Consider the following 13,368-nt stretch of genomic DNA (forward strand, 5'->3'; position numbering starts at 1 on the left):
CCTGACAGGTACTACACAAATTCCATCATCCCATCCAAAAACCCACTTCTTATAGTCTGCTCTACACAAAGAAAAGCCAAGGTAGAGTGGTTCTGCAGAACAGTAAAGGTCTTTTCTTTCTTATTTTATCTTTATTGATTTCAGAGAGAGGAAGGGCGAGGGAGAGAAAGAGATAGAAACATCAATAATAAGAGTCACTGATTGGCTACCTCCTGCATGCCCCTCACTGGGGATCGATCCTGCAACTCATAAAGGTCTCTTCTTAATATGACTCTTCTGAACTCACGAGTCCACTTAATGTCACGTCCCAACTCACCCTACCTAGCCCATCCCTTATTTCAGATACAGACACCACCACCTGACCTTTCCTATTTCCTAAGATTCTTGCAAAGACAAATCTGCCAAAAAATTTTCTATTCCTACTTAATCAATTAGATAATGTATCTGGAAATAGTTCTAAATTTCCTAAACCTCCATTAGGAATTTTGAAAAAAATAATAGCTATTGAGAAAAGTTATCTTCCTGAAGTACACTATTGTGCTATGATGAAACACAGCCTTATTCTCAGGACTAAGCTAGTTAACTACTTAGGTCAGAATTTTCTTGAAATAAAAAGCTCCACAAGATTTTTTTTTTTTTTTAATTAAAAAAGCAAAAGTTGTCAAGCTAGTACAACTCAGAAAACCCTTTCAATTGTGAACCAGGAACTCAAACTATAAAACTTACCTAAAGTGGCCCTGGCAGTTAGAGCATCAGACTGCGCACAGAAGGGCCTAGGGTTTGATTCCTAGTCAAGGGCACATACCTGGGTTGCAGATTAGGCCCTGGCCTCCGGGCAGGTGCTGGAAGCAACCAATTGATGTCTCTCTCTCACACCCATGTCTGTTTCTCTCTCTCTGTCCCTCTTTCCCTCCCACTCTAAAAATCTATGGAAAAAATATCCTCCGGTGAGGATTAACAGCAACTTACCTAAAGTGTTTCCAAAATAACATAGTAAACTCCAAGTGAAATGATGGGCATGGAGGTACTACATTCATTTTAGTTTCTCTAAAGCTTTTTTCCTTCTCCATTCGAGATTGCTAAAAACATCTCCTAAAGAGAGAATATGCCTCCATGTAACCCCTCAGTAAGCACTTCATGATTATGAGACTAAATTGTGAAAAGCACTTAAGTGCTGTTAAACATCCTACAATGCACAGGACAGCCCCCACAAAGAGCTATCTGCCCCCAAAATGTCAATAAGACCTATGTTGGGAAACCCTGCCTAAACAAATTCATATCTGGAAAACCATACAAACATGGAAGAGGAGGAAAACAGTATACACAGTTCTTACAGCCTGTAAGAAACCTATTTAGAAGGTAGTCTAAAAGCAACCATTTTATTTTATGGCAGCTATTTATTACTCAAATTACAAATAAAAATGTCACGAATGTCAGAAAGTTTGTAAATGTCAGAATAGTTTGTCTTTCCAAGTAGTATTAAAACAAATGCAGATAAAGGATCATTGAGAACCTATTAAAATTCATTTTTCTAAGTAATAACAGTAACATTCAACCTTAAAGTTACACTCCTACTATCATTGAGAGCAGAATAAAGTGATACAACTCTTTCAGAAAGCAATCTGGGGGTAAAAAACAGCCATAAAAATGATATCCTTTGACCTTAGAACCCAATTTAAAAGTGAACACAATGTACAGAGAAGTACTCACTGCATAAAGTACAATTACGAAAAACTGACAATAACGTCCAACAACGGATATACACTCAAAATCTAAATATCATTACTATTACTTATGTGCCAGACACTGGAATAGGATATAGGAATTTTACACACATTATCTCCTCTACGCTAACAAAACCCCATAAAGTGAATGTTTTAAGTCCTACGTTACAGAAAAAAGATGCAAAGATCACAGAGCTAGCAAGTCAGAGAACCTAGATTCAAACCTACATGGATCAGACTCTAAAGCTTGCTTCAACTGAATGCAATCAGCAACTGAGGTAAAAACTTGGGAGTATTGTAAATCTAGTAACAATAATGACTACTTATAGATACATAAAGAATTTTATATGTAAACTGAAAACATAAACTTTTCAAATACTCATAGAAAGCTTAGCAATTGACCATGTAATGGGTCAAGAACATAACTCAAATTCCAAATATCAGAAAGCATATAGGCCACATTCTTTGAACACAATGCAACAAAACTAGAAATCAACAATTTTTAAAAAATTAGAGTAACAAAATAAAAAATTAGACTGGAAAATTTAACACATCTTTCTAAATAGTTATGCTGAAGAGAAACCAAACTTGCTCTCCTATTTAGAAATGAACAACAGATGAAGATATAACACCAAACTCCTAGAATTTGGCCAAAGAACTAACTCAGAAAATGCTTACACTGAAATGTTTATTTAAGAAAATAAGAAGGGCAGCTGGGTAGCTGGGTAGCTGGGAAAGGGGTTGCTTCCACATGGTGTGAGCTTGGTGGGCCTCCCACTGACCTGTTGCTAAAGCAGGCACCCTACCCTAGGCCCGGCAAGGGCCTGTCAGTGTAGAGGGTGCTGCAGGCAGTACCCTCCCAGGTCCTGGCGGTCGATCTGGGGCAACAGGTGCTGGAGGGCCTGTGGAGCCCAAGGCACACCATATCACCAGAGCAGGAGGATCTGGTGATGATGGGCACGGACCACACGGAGTATTGCTATGATAAGGCCATGCCACTCATCTTCATGGGTGGCATGCACCGCAGGGGCACCATGCTGGATGCCCACCCCAAGATGTGCTGTGGGAAGGAAATCAAACCTCCCCCCGCTGCCATGTGCTGGACATGCTTCAGAACTGGTCCAAGTCCAGCCAGGAGAAGCTGCAGCTGGACAAGGCAGGCATAACTGATGAGGTGCTAGACACAGCCATGCAGGCCTTCATCCTGGAGGTGATGGACAAGCACAGGAGCAGCCCAAAAGCTTTGCAACAAGGACCCCTTCACCCACAAGTCCCTGGTCTAACTGTCATGCCTGTTCCCCAACTCCAAGTTCCTGCTGATGGTGCAGGGCCATAAGGCCTCCAGGCGCTCCATGATCTTTCACAAAGTCATCATCATAGGCTTCAACCTCAGCAGTTACCAAGACTGCCTCATCAAGTGGAACAGGACCATCGAGGTGATATACGCCCACTGCATGGATGTGGGCAAGGACAAGTGCCTGCCAATACTACCAGTAGCTGGTGCTGCATCCCAGGCACTTCCCTCAAGCTCATCCTCCACTTCCTCTGCATTGTACACCACAAGGACCTTATTGGCAAGCCTAGCGGCTATCTCCCTGCCCAGGATCCAGCAATCCACAGACCAGGTCATCATGCCTGTGAATCTGGAAGCACTCCCCAAGTAGACCGGTCACATCCCTGGAGATGTGGTAAGGGACATGGCCCCCATGCTGGCTGGGCTCAGCAAGGACCCCAACTAGGGTAACCCTGACCCCATCGTCATCACGACACAACTGGGTCTTGAAAGAGGACTGTAACATACCAGCCAATCTAAAGGGATCTTTTCAGGTGAACCAGAACATCACCTCCTCCCACTTAGGAAACTCATGATTTCCAGATCTCTGCAAGTGGCTTTGTTGCCAAGAAGAGAAGAAACTTTGCATCCCCTGGAAATCGATCCTCTAATCCAAGCATATTGTTTGCTATTAATCACCAAAACAAGACTGCTAATGAAGAATGTATTTGCAGCCCAGCCGGGCGTGGCTCAATGGCTGAGCATCAACCTAGGATCCAGGAGATGGCGCTTTAATTCCCAGTCAGGGCACATGCCTAGGTTGCAGGCTCGATCCCCAGTCGGGGCATGCAGGAGGCAGCGATCAATGATGACACTCTCATTATTGATGTTTCTCTCTCTCTCTCCTTTCCTCTCTCAAATCAGTAAGAAATATTTATTTTTTTAAAAAGACCAAAACCAATAAAGTAAAAATTGTAAACAAGATAAATTCAATCAATATAATCAAAAGTCAGGTTTTGTGAAACACTGATAAAACAGAATGCTTTGTATCCAAGAAGAAAAAAATATGGAACATATACAACAGAGTAAAGCAATACAAATAATAAACCTATGAGAAGAATTAAAGAGATTAGGCAGAAATTCATGACAATAAATTTGAAAATCTACGCAAACTGAGTGAGATTTCCTAGAAAAATGTAATGCTGAAATTGGGTCATGAAGGAAGAGATTTATTAAAAGCCTTAAACCAATAGCCAAGTTTAAAATACAAGGGTTGGCAAAAGTAAGTTTACAGTTTTGATTACGTGAGTTTCTTGTATTACTTATTTGTAAACCTACTTTTGCCTACCTCTGTGTAAGCAAAGACCCACTCATAAAAATAAAAAGGCAAATAGTTTAATAGTCAAGTTCTATCAAAACATCAACAAACAGATAATCCTTGTTAACTATTACCAAGCATAGACATAAAATGGGAAGATTCACCATATCAATCTATAAGCCTGATATAACTAACTCCAGCCAGTCAAAACATATTCTATAGGCTATTTCAAGTCATGAACGTGGGAGAGGAAAAGCAGTCCTACCCTCAAAAAACACTTAATAAATGCCATCTGACATATGTTAAAAGAATAATCCAGGTCATTCAGATAGGCTGAACATTACCAAATACTAAGAACTCTCCGCTAGAATGTTAACTCCAGAGAGAGCAGAAATTTGTGTCTATTTTGTTTACTGCTTTACCTTCAATGCCTTGAAGGGCTCCTGGCAAACAATAACCACTCAGTAAATATTTGTTGAATGAATTCAAAGCTCAATCATCAGGAAATAATTTAAAGGCTCTCAAGGAAACATATATATATATATATTATTACCTCCACAGATACTGAAAAAGCATTGATAATGCTCAGTTGTAACAAAAATTGTTATTGAATTAAAAATGAAAAGAACGGTGCCCACCTAACAAAGAACAGTGGTCACAAACCCACAGCACTCATCACACTCAATGGCAAAACATAGCTTCTCTAATTAAAGTCAAGACCCAGATAACAAAGTTCTCTACCTCTGATACTATTCAATCATGTACTAGTCCAGCTCAAGGGCCGAAATCATTTGGTCTGGCCCTTCCAAGGCAACCGCAGGCAGGACTCAAAATTCAATAAATCTAGGAGTTTTTTTCATAGCTAATTTTTAAGTTGATAATTTTGTATGGCCCTCAAATGATGTTATAAATATCCAAATGGCTCTTCGAAGAAAAAAGGTTCCCCACCCCTCTGCTAGAAGGTTCCAATCTATGCAATCAGACAAGAAAAAGAAATACAAAGTCTAAAAATTAAAAAGGAAAAAACAAAAACATCACCATCTGTCACTAGGTGACTACTGGGTTAGTAAAACCAAATAGAAATAATTGAAAGAATTGGTAAGAGTGGGAAAATAAAGTAAGGCGGCTAAACCAACCAACCAACCAACCAACCAACCAACCAACCAACCAACCAACAAAATCAAGATCTAAGAAACCAATAGTTTTCCCACATACCAACAAGAAACAATATCATCCTTAATAGCATGGACTTCTGTAAAATACATAGAAATAAAAAGATGTCATATATCCCAATGTACAGTCAAAAAGCAAACCAATCTAAATCCCAACATTAGTTACGGAAGCTGATAAACCAATTCTAAAATTCATATGGAAGGAGATGATGAGCAAGAACAGTACCCTCACAAACATACATATAGATAAGTAAAGAATAGTATACTCTATCAGATATTTAAAGTTACGGCAAACAGTATATATTATAGATAGTATGTAGGACATATTGTATCATTTAAAGCTTTAGTAATTCTAACAGTGTAATACTGATACAGGAATTGACATGTAATCGATGAAACAGAAGACACATTAACAGACATGTATATGGATTTTGTTTAAAATGAAAGTGGCATTTCTCATCATAGTTTAGAATGATCTACTCAAATTTATTGTTTAGGAAAAACTGTTTATCCATGGATTGAGTGCTAGGGAGAGGGAGGGAGTGAACTTAAAAATCTTACCTCAAACTATACACAAAAAACTTTAAGAACTACACAGAACCGATTGGTGGTTGCCAGAGGCAGGAAGTTGGGGGGGGGGGGAATAAAACAGGTGAAGCAAATCAAAAGGTACAAACTTCCGGTTATAGAATAAATTAAGTCCCTGGAATAGAATGCACAACACAGCAACTATAGTAAATAATACTGTTATATATTTAAGAGTTGTAAACAGAGTAAATCTTAAAAGTTCTCATCACAAGAAAATACAATTCTGTAACTATTTATGGTGATAGATGTTAACTAGACTTATTGTGCTAGATCATTTAGCAGTATATGCAAATATCAAATCATTATATTGTGCACCTGAAACTAATATAATGTATGTCAATTATACCTCAATTTGGGGAAAAAAATTTAATCTTTAAAAGCTAAACATACAAGCTAAACATAGTCACTCCTTTTAGGGAAACACTTCTCCAACAAAAGGCCTTTAACTCCAAAGAATTTCATTCAATTTTTCCCCTCCTCATACACTGACATCTCTTCTCTCTCCTAGTTCCATCAATATTCCACCAATTTTCTAGGATCAAAATCCAGTCCCATCGCCTAGTTTCTTAAAGTGCATTATCAATGAAATATGTTAGGTTTGGAGTAAAAAATATAGTACAACCTTGACTCTTACCCTAGTAATCTTTAGCACAGTCACTCAACCTCTCTCTGTCCTTACATTTCTCATCTGTAAATGACAAATTTGTGCTTATGTCCATAGTGAGCTCTAAAATTCTCTATATCAATCTTGCATCTGAACCTTTCTTCCCATTCTATATCCACTGCCGATTCAACTTTTTATTTACAACTAGAGTATTGCTTTTAAGTCTTGCCCTGCTCCAAACCTTCTTAAACCTCCAGTCCATCCAACCCACATCACTATCAAAGATTTTTATGAGTACTTGAATCATGCCATTCCATGTTAGCGATGTCCACTATTCTTAGGATAAAATCCAAATGGCATTCAAAAACAATGTGACCCTACTTACCCTTCTCCAACCTCTTCTTCCACTTTATTCTCACCTGAGGTCCCGCATCCTTGGACTTGAAACATTCTATTTCCTCTTAGAAACGTGTTATCACTGATCCAAACTAAAGTTTCATCTCTTCTCAGGTCTTCTGATCACCTTAGCCCATAGTAATCACTCCATCCTCCAAAATTTCAGCAATTAGTGCCCGTACCATGTATCTAGTACTAAGCATATACTGCTTCCTTTTCTACTTGAATGAGGCAATGTGGTGGGAGAGAGGGATCAGTCACATAAATTATTCCTTGAAGGCAAGAACCAAGCTCTCTCAATTCTTTTTGTTTTCATCATTCTTATTTTATTATCAGAATTGTTCCTTGCCCTTTGGGGCAAGGTTAATCTTGATGGTAGATGATCCTGAAAGGCAGTCTCCAAATAATTGTTACCTTGAAACTTTTTATATTTATTATTCTTTGCTCAGAGAATTCTGGATCTCATTTTCTAGAACTTCCACAGGGATACTTTTGACTACCCTCAATGATGACACATCTTAGTACTCAGATTATCAACTATGGTAACTCCTCTAATCACTGTTGAGGGACTATCTATTAGAGGAATGTAAACTCTTTGTACGCTGGCCTACTGCGAAACACCCAAATTTGTCAGCCAATCTTAATGTCCATGGATAAAATTAAGGAAATTTAATTCATCGAGTAATACTATCACACTGTTTATTTAAAGTAAACCTTGGAAGTGTAAATAATCTAATACTGCTTCGGACATTAATAAAAATAATAACCTCCCAGACCCAATAAAATGTAAAACCAAAACCACATATACACTTGCAAATATCAAAGTCACCTTACAGTCTCAACTCTTGGGTCTGAGACCTACTTATTTACTATCAAGTTATCATTAAGAACAAATCGGGAAGAGAATCACGGCACCAAGCAAACTTCCTGCAAATACAAAATTAGCCTTTCCACTTACTTCTCTGAATGCTTGAATGTATTTGCTTAAGAGATAAATTTCAAATATAGCTGGGTAGAAGCAAAATGAGTCTTAAGCAAGCCTCACTGTTTTCATCTTACTATGCACAGGGTGTGCCCAAAGAATACTTGCTGGAAAAATCTGCTGGGGGAGTGCCAGTTCAAAAAGAAAAACATCTTCACCCAGTTGGAAATGTGGAGAAACAGTGGATGCAGCAACTTATTTGAGAAAACTCTCAAAATCTGAAGAAAATTGTTAAAGGAAAACTCCAGATCTTTTTGTTCTCAGTGTAAAATCCCATTAAAGGTAACTAAATGAGTCAATGGAAGGATTCAACTATGTCAACTTTATATATCTAAAAAGCAATCACTAAAATTCTGCTTTCATATTTTGCAGTGTCAAAAGGCAGCTGCTCCCTTATTTGTTTTATGTAAATGTACTTTACAATCTATAATAGTTTTTAATCAATTGTGTCTGAGAAACAGGAATACGAAAGAGCTTTTTATTTTTTTTTTAATGAAAAATTTTTATTGTTTTGCTTATTTAGGGGGAGGGGAGAGGATAGATGATGATTGTTTTTCATTAGCAATATTTACTTTCAAAGCATAGCATTATTAACAAAAAAGGACACAGATCTAGGGTAAAGGCCTTTGTCTTCACTCTCTCACTACACCTCAGCCTCAGGGTATATAGTTTGTAACCTTACTTTCAGATTTCTTCATTGCCATAAGTGGAACACAATCAAAAAGAATAAAATAACAGTTACCACATACAGGCACACACACTGGCACCAGGATGCCTCATGAGAGAAACAAGCAGACTGCTACAGTTCTGCCACTAACTCCCTAAGGGGACTCAGTCTGCGGACTCCCTGTGGAAATGCAGGTAATGTGAGCTACGCAGTCACCTGGCCACTCAGCATACCTCAGCAAAACAGACAGTATGCCTAACAGTGACAAAAGTCTTTCCCATCCAGGACTGAGTCTCATCATTATTCAAAAAGGTATAAACCAGATTTTTTAAATGAGGATTTTAAGCCTAGGAAGATTAAAACACAAAACTAAAATTAACAATTCAATAGTAATACACTTTTCTACTACATTGCTCCCAATTTGTATTAATCCCAAAAATGCTAAGATAAATAACTTCGAGGTTCATCCTTCACGTTTGTCTGATTATCAAATCAATAAAAACAAGATCCTACTGTTAATCATAAACCTCATACAAGTGGGTGGAAGACAATCAGGATAGCCTTCAATTGCTATTTCATGCCTTTCAAATTCTTAAATATCCAAAGCAATGTAACCAGATTTACCAGAAAGAGATTTTTTGAGGAAAATACTTTAATAAACACTCAGTACATGTTTACAAACCATATATCAGCTGTAAGCACAAGGGAAGACTAAAAAAGAGAGAATATAAAGAAGCAAGAATATAAAATACTTTCACATCTTAAAATATTTCTTTGTCCAGCAACTGGGGAAATAAAAGGATTTTTCCACATAAGTTAAAATATAAATCATCCCTTTAGAATGTCAAAAATGTTTATTTCGCCCACTGATGGGAGAAAAATTACAAAATAGGTCACTTCTCTAGATTATTTACTACTGTAGAGAAAATCTATTTAACCTTCCCATATCCTTCATGGTGAATGTCATGTCCATCAGTGTAAAGTGGTCTCAAAGAGGATTCTAAAAAGGTATCATGTTGCTCCATTTCTCAAAACAGAATCTTTCTTCTGCTGCTTCCCAAAAAGTTCCCAGAGAAAAACAGAAAAAGCAGCAAGAAAGTAGTAGTTTTTATCTTCGCCTTGACCTCAAGCAAATTATTTAATGTATCTATAGTCTTGAGTCTCAAACGTAAAATGGGGTATCACTTCATCATATTTTAAAGATTAAATAATGTAAACCACCTAACATAAAAGGTATGATTCAGATATACAGATTCCCTTGTTTCCTTCTCTTTTCTAAAAATCACTTTAGCTCCTTCCCAAACCTATCCAAGTTCTATTCCATGAAGAAATGAGTAGCAGGGTGTTGCAGGCTAAAGGATACAGATCATGTACCTTTCCTCAAAATACATATTTTACATGTCTACATTTCTTTTCATCAACCAAGTCTAAAGGACAATTTGATTGCTTCCACAAATATATCTAGTGTTTATGCCCAGGTTGCGGGTGAAGAGCCTATATTAATGCTTGGATTTCTTAGTAGCTATGTGACATTTAGCAAGTTAAACTTTTCATTCTTGTCTAAGTCTGTAAAACTAAGATAATATCTACCTCTTTGTATTGTGAGGACTAAATAAGTTAATGGGTGTAAAGTACTCATAACAATGCCTACTTCAAAATATTCAACAAATGGTAGGCTATTATTTTTACCCTATCAGTATGTCTCAACTCTGTTGCCTGATTAGGTAAAGTTGGTTAAAATGTTGTTTCATACCTCAACCAAATCGGTTCAGTCAAAATTCTCCTGGGACTCTGATCTCCCAGGTTTCAGACTAATTTAGTCCCAAAGGTCCTAAGTCTCCGTATCTCCCTCAATTTCTATTTTCTCAGGATCTCTCAAGTATCAGAAATACAAACAGGAAACAGGAATTAAAGGGTGAGCAAGAAAATGATCGCTACACTTTCTGTACTCTATTAGGCAAAAGAAAAAACAACTTACAAGGAAATAATTTAAAATGGAACATAACCCCTCTTCCTGGTTGCCATTCTTCAATCTCCACTTTCCCCCCCAAAATAATTTTCTGTTCTGAATATAACCTATATAGTTGCTACAATGCTACCAAACAGGTTGCCAAAGCAACCCACATTTACAATTTAACAACTTTTCAGTATAGTCTGTCTGAGGAATAGATTCTCCAGATATTTTTATCAGATTAAGAGTGATTTCAAAGCAATTATGTTTACCACTATGGAGCAAAAACCTTTCTTTATAATTACATAAATATATATCAAACAGACAGGTTAACGTTGACACAAAGCCTTAATTAATGGGAATCAAAATAAGATTTACTCTTTATATTTATTCTAGACTGAGCCCCTTGGTACAAATTTATAGAAACTCAATGCTCTCTTTACATTGAATATATATGCATAATTTTCCTAATACACAATGGGAAATAAGAAAAAGACAATGAAACCAGTAGACATGAAAGGACATAACCTTAGGCATGAATTTTTGCCTAGCTTGCAAAATAAACTCGTCCATTTTGGTCTCTGTTTAGGGAGAGAAAAGAGAAATTAATGCAAGTACTATTCATCTGAATAGAATGTGACCCCAAGCTTTTCCTTTTCTATTTACTTTACTATGCTGATGGAACCTAAGAGGATGCTCTACAAATGACACTGAAACCTCTGGGTATAAACCACCAACAGCCAAAAATGTTTAAATGAAAATTAGTGAATTCTCACTGCATTCAATAACCTCCCCCATCTGCTCCTTCTCCATTTCAATATGTCTATCCAATCTAGTTACTCTTGCCAAAAATCTGAGAATCACCCATTAATACCTTTCCCCCTCTTTCTCACTGCATCAAATCAATCATAGGTCCTAGTGACCCTACCTCCACTATCCAATTCTCTCACTTCCCTGCCAAAGGCCGAGTCCATCATTCTCTTACCTAGCTTCACACAATGAGAGGAGTCTTTTAAAAATCCAATGAAATGTAAACCCTGTCAATGGCTTCGCATTAAACATTTCAACCTGAGCCCTAGCCAGGTGGCTCATTTGGTTGGAGAGTCATCCCATACATCCAAAGGTTGTGAGTTCGATTCCTGCCAGGGCATATACCTAAGTTGTGGGGTTCAATCCCCAGTCGGAGCATATATGGGAGGCAAATGTTCGATGTCTGTCTCTCTCCCTCACTACAAATCAATAAACATAGCCTTAGGTGAGGATTAAAAAGAAAAAAAATTTAAACCTGAGATGACCTACAAAAGCCACCCATATGACCTGGCTTCTAGCTCCCTCTGTGGCCTTATTTCTCACCACTCTCCTTACATTTTACTCCGTTCTAGAAAGTATTAAGCAACTCCCATTCCCAAGCCCTTAGCATATGCTGTTTCTTCAATCTGTAACACACTCTTCACCACCAATTCATTCTCATCATTCAGGTCTCAGTTTACATGTACTTCTTCAAGATACTTCCTATGACATCCCCACCTATCTTAATTAGATGTTGCTTATATGCACTCTCATAGCACTCTGAACTCTGTTTCTGTGGCACCCACAACCTTCGTAAATATATCATTAATGTGATTACTTGCTTAAAAAATTAATTTCTTTCTACCCTGTATTCCCCCATGAGGGCAGAGCAGGGATTGTCTCTCTTATTCACCACTGTATATCCCTAGCACCTCAACTCATGGTAAGCACACAATACATCTGATAAATTAATTCCAAAGTCTCCAATGTGCATCTTTGAGGCCTCTGTACAAGTTGACTCCTTCCACATGTAGAGGATTACTTGGAAGTCTATTTCCTGATTTTTAACACTTGCTGGAACTTGTAAGAAATACAGAAACCTTCATTTTTAAGACACTAGGTAAAGAACCCGGACCCCTATGAGCTATTAGGGTTATTTTAAAAACTGTATGCTTATAGCCAAACAAGATTGAAACTTCAATCATCGATGATGATCCCTCTTTCACTACCCCCATACATCTACTGTTAAGTCCTATTAAATCTGTTTCTGCATCGTCTCTGGAATGTTCTCTTTTCCTTTTTATACTAGATTTATCACCCTTATTACTAGGTCTCTAACACAGCCCCACTCTAGCCTCCAAAGCCCCATACCTTTTAGCTTCTGTCCTGTTTATGCTGAGACTTCTACCTGTACTGATCTACCTTGGTCGGCCACAACCAAAAGAAAACTTTCTATATAAATCCTTGCCACTCTTCAAGGCTCATTTCTAATATCCTTTCTTTCCAATGCCATCAACCAGCTGTGATCTGTTCCTATTTCATTTGTATAACCCAGCATTTACTTTATATCACTATGTGCTGGGCACTAAGTACTCATGTTTGTCTTACCGTATCTCCACTCCACATCAAAACATGAAACTTCTTAAAGATAAGAGACTCAGTTTATTTACCTATGGCATCTCTTGTCTCTCACACATTTGCTCATTCAGCAAGTACTTACTACATGACCATTTAAACACTATCATAAAATACTTCAACTCAACTTTAGAGAACAAAAACACCAATTACAAGGCAACAAAAAACATTTGTAGTAACTAGATCTGCAGCAAGTGGGTAACACAAATTCTTGTTACCTAACTTCGTTCTTTTCGAATCACAAAAGCAGCACCAAGAATAATTCTCAC

General features: G+C 37.5%; 1 protein-coding gene and 1 pseudogene across 4 annotated transcripts in view; one reads left to right on the plus strand and one right to left on the minus strand.

Annotated features, from left to right (window-relative positions):
- KANSL1 (KAT8 regulatory NSL complex subunit 1) overlaps positions 1-13,368 on the minus strand; it is a 137,735-nt gene that overhangs the window by 77,163 nt on the left and 47,204 nt on the right. The gene's annotated exons all lie outside the window — the stretch shown is intronic.
- On the plus strand, positions 1,019-3,593 carry LOC107530317 (protein-tyrosine sulfotransferase 2 pseudogene; annotated as a pseudogene).

Source organism: Miniopterus natalensis, chromosome 17, assembly GCF_054644295.1.
Source record: "Miniopterus natalensis isolate mMinNat1 chromosome 17, mMinNat1.hap1, whole genome shotgun sequence".
Classification (NCBI taxonomy): domain Eukaryota; kingdom Metazoa; phylum Chordata; class Mammalia; order Chiroptera; family Miniopteridae; genus Miniopterus; species Miniopterus natalensis.